Raw genomic sequence first — 7,416 nt, forward strand, 5'->3', positions numbered from 1 at the left:
TATGAGACAGGATTATGTCAGAGGCACATTATTCATGGTATTCCATCCATCCTGGGTCGACGAAGATGTATCATGACATTAAGGATGTGTACTGGTGGAACAATATGAAGAAGAACATTGCTGAGTTTGTCACCCAATGTACTAGTTGTCAGCAAGTGAAGGTAGAGCACCAGAAGCCTGGAGGGCTAATGCAGACTATAGAGATCCCGACATGGAAATGGGAGGCGATAAACATGGACTTTATCACGGGTTTACCTCGTTCTAATCATAAGTTCGATTCCATATGGGTGATAGTCGATAGGCTTACGAAATCAGCTCACTTCCTACCGGTCAGATCTACATATACAGCAGAAGATTATGCAAAGTTATATATTAAGGAGATACTGCGGCTACACGGAGTACCAGTTTCTATTATATCTGACCATCCCCTAGGACAGACTTGCTCTGATACCAAGTTTGTCACGACCCAACTGGAGGGTCATGACTAGCACCCGGGCCATACTTGCCGAGCACCAACGTACATTTTATCTAACCTTCCTTATTATCTTTAAGGGCCGACAAGATCAATATAAATGGTAGACATGGATCATGAACATCCAACAATGAAAGATAATGTCATGAACATACATAACATGGGACGACAAGACTGTCAAGAAACTATATATAAGGTACGAGCTACCATGAGTCGACACCTGTCTATGAGCCTCTAAAAGAACATAAGTGCTACAACATTGCCGGAACAGGGCCCCGACATACCCATAAGGTCTATAACAAAAATGCATACCAAGACCACGGCAAGTCCGGAGAAAGGATCTTGCCAATAACGCTGAACCGGATAGCCTACTGTGATGGGGGAGCTGCGTCTACCCGTCTATCAGGACCTGCAGCACGACATGCAGCGTCCACAAATAAAAAGGACGTCAGTACGAATAAAGTACTGAGTATGTAAGGCAGAATAGCATAAGTAAGAACAATAATGTAAACAGTGATAGGGAATATACAACCTGTGACATCTGGGTACCTCTGAGGGCTACTGACATGAAATACATGATACATACATATATATATATACATAAACGTTTAAAACATATGCCTTTGTGGGCATCATCATCATCATATCGTACCCGGCCATAATAGGCTCGGTAAAACGTACCCGGCCATCATAGGGCTCGGTAGAATCGTACCCGGCCACGTGGAGCTCGGTAAAACCCAACTGATCAGTGGTTGCACAATAGGTGCCATACCCGGCCGACTATAGCGCGGCTCGGTAGAGTAAAATAGATACATATATATGATGCATGCTGGACTCGTTGGAATCATAATTTGAACCTTTCGGAGTGACGTAAGGTCGGTATCCTTCGTACACGTTATTAGGATTAACTCTTCATCAAGAATCTTATAAGAATCAGGAACTACCAACAACATTGATAATATAAGAATAAGAGAAGTAACATCAATATCAATCGTTTCATAAGAAGGGCAGCAATGTAAGTACTGCTAGCTTCTAAGAGTAGAGTATCTTTGGGAGCTCGTTCATTACATTATGTACAATTGGAGTCGTGCAAAAGAATGAAGGGGATAGCCTCACATACCTTGTATATACTTCCCAACCTCAAGCTATGCAAATATCACGACTCCTTAGTCTACAATAAGATAAATGACACTATCATTATCGTTTAAGCGTCGTAACTATTATGTATCGACCACAACCTATTTTACGATGAAACGGACAGCACCTCCCCTATTTATATGACTTCCCACAAGTCAATACAATCACCAAACAGCCCAAACAACATCATTAATAATCATATTGAGCCTCCAAAACAGTCCACCAACCAACAACATTACTACCAAGCTTTTCGATATATATTTCACAAGTTCTAGCTTCAACGACTTAGCTGCAACTTGGATAATCTTAAATATATATAGAGTAAGAGGTTACTTACCTTTAAACAGAAAGAACAACTCCAATTTGACCTTAATTTTCTACGAAATATCCCTTCAATTCTGCCACAAGAACAAGGAAGCGAAACTAGCAATTAATTCGGGTTTTTCGGCACTAGAATTACTTTAGAAGACTTGAAATCACCTAGGGTTGATATTAAAAACTTGAAGGTGTATTTACAGAATATAAAGCACTTAAAACAACCTCCCACACGAGCTGGAACAACACAAAAATCAGCAACAACAAGAAAAACAAGAAACTTACTAGCACCACGGGATTCCCGACATTTGATTTGTGTTGTTTGCCCTTTGTTTGGGTCTTGGATCATGAGAGAACCTTGAGAGAATGTTTTTAGGGTTATAAGGTCTGAATATACTGAAAAATAATGACTTAAAACGGGGTTGAGTTATCTTATATATGTCCAAATGTCTTAAACCGCCTTTGTGGGCCCCATAGAGAGCAGCTTGGCGCACTCTCGCGAAAATGCGAATATCTCTCCATTCCGAGATCGTATCAATGAACGGTTTAATGCATTGGAAACTAGACTCATAGATCTTCAATTTGATAGGTAGATCACCCCATAATTCCAAGCACATTGGGAGAAAAATGCAGTAACATTTGACCTAAAGTTTAAGTAAAATTATAAACCTAAGTTGCGACAACTTTTATCGACTTTTATTTCATAACTCGCTTGACTTCAAGACTTATGATGCGGATATTATATGATTCAAATACATTAAAACAAGACCTCTTGGGACAGTTAATCACCTCTAGTGTTATCCGAAAATACGGGTTACAACATCCTTGATTAGCTTAACTTCAAATACTTGTTAACCACTCTTATACACCCTTGTATCGTTTAAGACCAATAGGATTAACTTATTATCATCTCAAAGATAATCTCTTCTTGGATTTACGTCGACTACCTTACGGCGTGATCTATGATATGCGAATTTGGGTTGTAACATCCTCTCCCCCTTAGGAACATTCGTCCTCGAATGTAAGGGTTTATGGGGTGTCTAACTCATCGTGGATTCCGACGGAGATTTCCGGCTGAGTTTCCCTTATAAAATGGACACTAGCCAAACTTGCAAGCAGTTAAACCCAACCTATGGCCATACAAGACTATACAAAGTATTATGGATATGTACATTATCTGCATATCACCATTTTGTATTAAAAAAAAGAGTATTCACAAGCTATTGCTTATCTCATAGAGCCGTTTCACCTTATAATGCGTCCTTCTTTCCCCCGGCATCCTCGTTATCTTCACTCTGGAATAGGTAAGGGTATTTAGACTTCATCTCCTCTTCTGCTTCCCATGTCATTTCTTCTATATTCTTGTTCCTCCATAATACTTTCACGGAAGCTACATCCTTTGTTCTCAGCTTGCGGACTTGTCGATCTAATATAGCCACTGGCACTTCATCATATGATAGATCCTTTGTAACTTGTACATCTTTGATAGGGATGACCCGAGAAGGGTCTCCAATACATTTCCTCAACATAGATACATGGAATACCGGGTGGACAAATTCCAATTCAGATGGCAATTCTAACTCGTAAGCAACCTATCCAATTCGTCGAAGAATTTTGTACGGCCCAATATACCGCGGACTCAACTTACCCTTCTTCCCAAAACGCATAACACCCTTCATCGGCGAGATCTTCAGGAAAACCCAATCACCAACCTTAAATTCCAGATCACGACGTCGGACGTCGGAATAAGACTTTTGCCTGCTTTGTGCCGTCCTCAGTCGCTCTTGTATCACTTTCACCTTCTCAATGGCTTGGTGAATCAAATCTGGCCCATATAATTCTGTCTCACCGACTTCGAACCATCCAACTGGTGATCTACATCTCCTCCCGTACAGTGCCTCATACGGGGCCATTTTAATACTGGAATGATAGCTATTATTGTAGGCAAATTCTATAAGTGCCAGATGGTCATCCCAATTCCCCTTGAAATCTAGAACACATGCTCGTAGCATATCTTCAAGCATCTGGATGGTACGTTCAGCCTGTCCATCAGTCTGCGGATGGAATGCAGTGCTGAGATTTACTTGTGTGCCTAAACCCTTCTGAAAAGACCTCCAAAAGTTAGCCATAAATTGAGCTCCTCGGTCTGATATAATAGATACCGGCACACCATGAAGCCTAACAATCTCCTTGATATACAACTTCGCATAATCTTCAGCCGTGTAAGTTGTCTTAACTGGTAGAAAATGGGCAGATTTTGTAAGTCGATCAACTATCACCCAGATGGAGTCAAACTTATGATAAGAGCGAGGTAATCCAATAATGAAGTCCATATTAATCACCTCCCATTTGTAGGTCGGAATCTCTATATTCTGAATCAATCCACTGGGTTTCTGATGCTCGATCTTTACTTGTTGATAATTAGGACACTGGGCTACAAATTCTGCAATAGACTTCTTCATGTTATCCCACCAATACTGCTCCTTAACGTCATGATACATCTTTGTCGAGCCAGGATGGATAGAATATCGGGACTGGTGAATCTCAATCATAATCTTCTCTCGCAACCCTGCCACACTAGGTACACATAATCGGCCCTGGTATCTTAGTGTCCCATCTCCTCCGATCTTGAAAGCTGTAATCTTACACTGCTGAATTCCCTCTCTCAATCTTACTAAGGTAGGATCTTCATATTGCCGTGCTTTTACCTCGGCTACCAAAGATGATTCTGCTGTATTCTGTACAGTAACACCTCCGTCATCAGAGTCCAACAATCTGATTCTCATATTGGCCAGCAGGTGAAGCTCTTTGGTCAACCCTTGTCTACCTGCCTCAATATGTATTAAGCTTCCCATTCACTTACGGCTGAGAGCGTCTGCCACAACATTGGCTTTACCAGGATGGTGCAATATCTCGATGTCGTAGTCTTTCAGTAATTCAAGACACCTACGCTGCCTCAAATTCAACTCCTTCTGCTTGAAGATGTATTGTAAACTCTTGTGATCTGTGTAGATGTCAACATGGACGCCGTATAAGTAGTGCCGCCATATCTTCAAAGCATATATTACTGCAGCCAATTCCAAATCATGAGTCGGGTAATTCTTTTCATGCTTCTTCAATTGTCTTGATGCATAAGCAATCACCTTCCCACGTTGCATCAATACGCACCCCAAACCTATACCTGAGGCATCACAATATACCACATAACCTTCTGTTCCTTCTGGGAGAGTGAGCACTGGCGCGGATGTCAATCGATTCTTTAGCTCCTGAAAACTATGTTCACAAGCATCAGACCACTGGAACTTAGTTTTCTGTGTTAACTTAGTCAATGGTGCTGATATAGAGGAAAACCCTTCTACAAACCGCCTATAATATCCTGCTAGCCCCAGGAAGCTGCGGACTTCTGACGGTGTTGTAGGTCTCGGCCAATTCTTCACTGCATCGATCTTCTGAGTGTCGACACTAATACCCGCATCAGATATCACATGGCCAAGGAATGCTACTGAGTTCAGCAAGAATTCACATTTAGAGAGCTTAGCATATAACTTATGATCCTGAAGGGTCTGGGCATAAGCCTGAATACGGGAAATATCCATGCCCTCTACCAAGGAGGCTGTTGTGCACTCATTTATCAGATGTGGTCACCCTATCACTCATCTCGGCCACCATATGGGGAGTATACCTTGATAAAGAATCAAACTATATACTATACTCTCATGCACTCATATTACCCTGTCGAAGGTTCAAGAACTTATCAGCTCTAGCTCATCATATCTCAGCTGGTAAGTAGTGATGAAGAAAGGCCTCAGAAAATTCCTTCCACATGGCTGGAGGAGCGTTCGGACCCCTAGATCTCTCCCAACTATCATACCATAAAATCGCTAAATCCCATAACCGATAAGAAGCCAACTCTACTGCCTCTGTATCACTAGCATGCATAACACGCAATGTACAATGAACCTGATCAATAAATGTTTGCGGGTCCTCCTTGGGGCTTGATCCGGTAAACACTGGAGGGTCTAGATTAATAAAATCACGAACTCCTGCACTAACCGGTTTATCAGCAGCACCGGTATTCTGCCTCTGAGCCTGAGCAGCTACTAAGCTACTCAACAACTGCACTGCACTGCGCATATCGTGGTCTGTAGTGCCAGACGGAGGAACTGGATGTACTGGGTGCCTCCTAATATCCTCTGGAGGAGACAGAGAGGTATGAGACGGCATCTCACTCTGAGGCTCACTTTGGCCTGCTATGGCTGGAGGCACCTGAATGTTACCCTCTCCTACAGCTGTATCAAGCCGTTTACTAATCGCTTGCTTCCTAGTCGAAGGCATCGCTAAAAGAAAACAAGGTGAATATTAGATATGAACACTTATGACTCAACTCTACGCACGATCTAGATTCAGGAAGAAGGTAACAACCCTAGATGTCACGTAGCCTCCTGATTATAAATGTGGCGCGCTACACATCCATAATCAAAACTCTACTAGACACGGCTCATAGACAACCCCTAGGACAGACTTGCTCTGATACCAAGTTTGTCACGACCCAACTGGAGGGTCATGACTAGCACCCGGGCCATACTTGCCGAGCACCAACGTACATTTTATCTAACCTTCCTTATTATCTTTAAGGGCCGACAAGATCAATATAAATGGTAGACATGGATCATGAACATCCAACAATGAAAGATAATGTCATGAACATACATAACATGGGACGACAAGACTGTCAAGAAACTATATATAAGGTACGAGCTACCATGAGTCGACACCTGTCTATGAGCCTCTAAAAGAACATAAGTGCTACAACATTGCCGGAACAGGGCCCCGACATACCCATAAGGTCTATAACAAAAATGCATACCAAGACCACGGCAAGTCCGGAGAAAGGATCTTGCCAATAACGCTGAACCGGATAGCCTACTGTGATGGGGGAGCTGCGTCTACCCGTCTATCAGGACCTGCAGCACGACATGCAGCGTCCACAAATAAAAAGGACGTCAGTACGAATAAAGTACTGAGTATGTAAGGCAGAATAGCATAAGTAAGAACAATAATGTAAACAGTGATAGGGAATATACAACCTGTGACATCTGGGTACCTCTGAGGGCTACTGACATGAAATACATGATACATACATATATATATATACATAAACGTTTAAAACATATGCCTTTGTGGGCATCATCATCATCATATCGTACCCGGCCATAATAGGCTCGGTAAAACGTACCCGGCCATCATAGGGCTCGGTAGAATCGTACCCGGCCACGTGGAGCTCGGTAAAACCCAACTGATCAGTGGTTGCACAATAGGTGCCATACCCGGCCGACTATAGCGCGGCTCAGTAGAGTAAAATAGATACATATATATGATGCATGCTGGACTCGTTGGAATCATAATTTGAACCTTTCGGAGTGACGTAAGGTCGGTATCCTTCGTACACGTTATTAGGATTAACTCTTCATCAAGAATCTTATAAGAATCAG

Source organism: Nicotiana tomentosiformis, chromosome 3 (assembly GCF_000390325.3).
Source record: "Nicotiana tomentosiformis chromosome 3, ASM39032v3, whole genome shotgun sequence".
In the NCBI taxonomy this organism is placed as follows: Eukaryota; Viridiplantae; Streptophyta; class Magnoliopsida; order Solanales; family Solanaceae; genus Nicotiana; species Nicotiana tomentosiformis.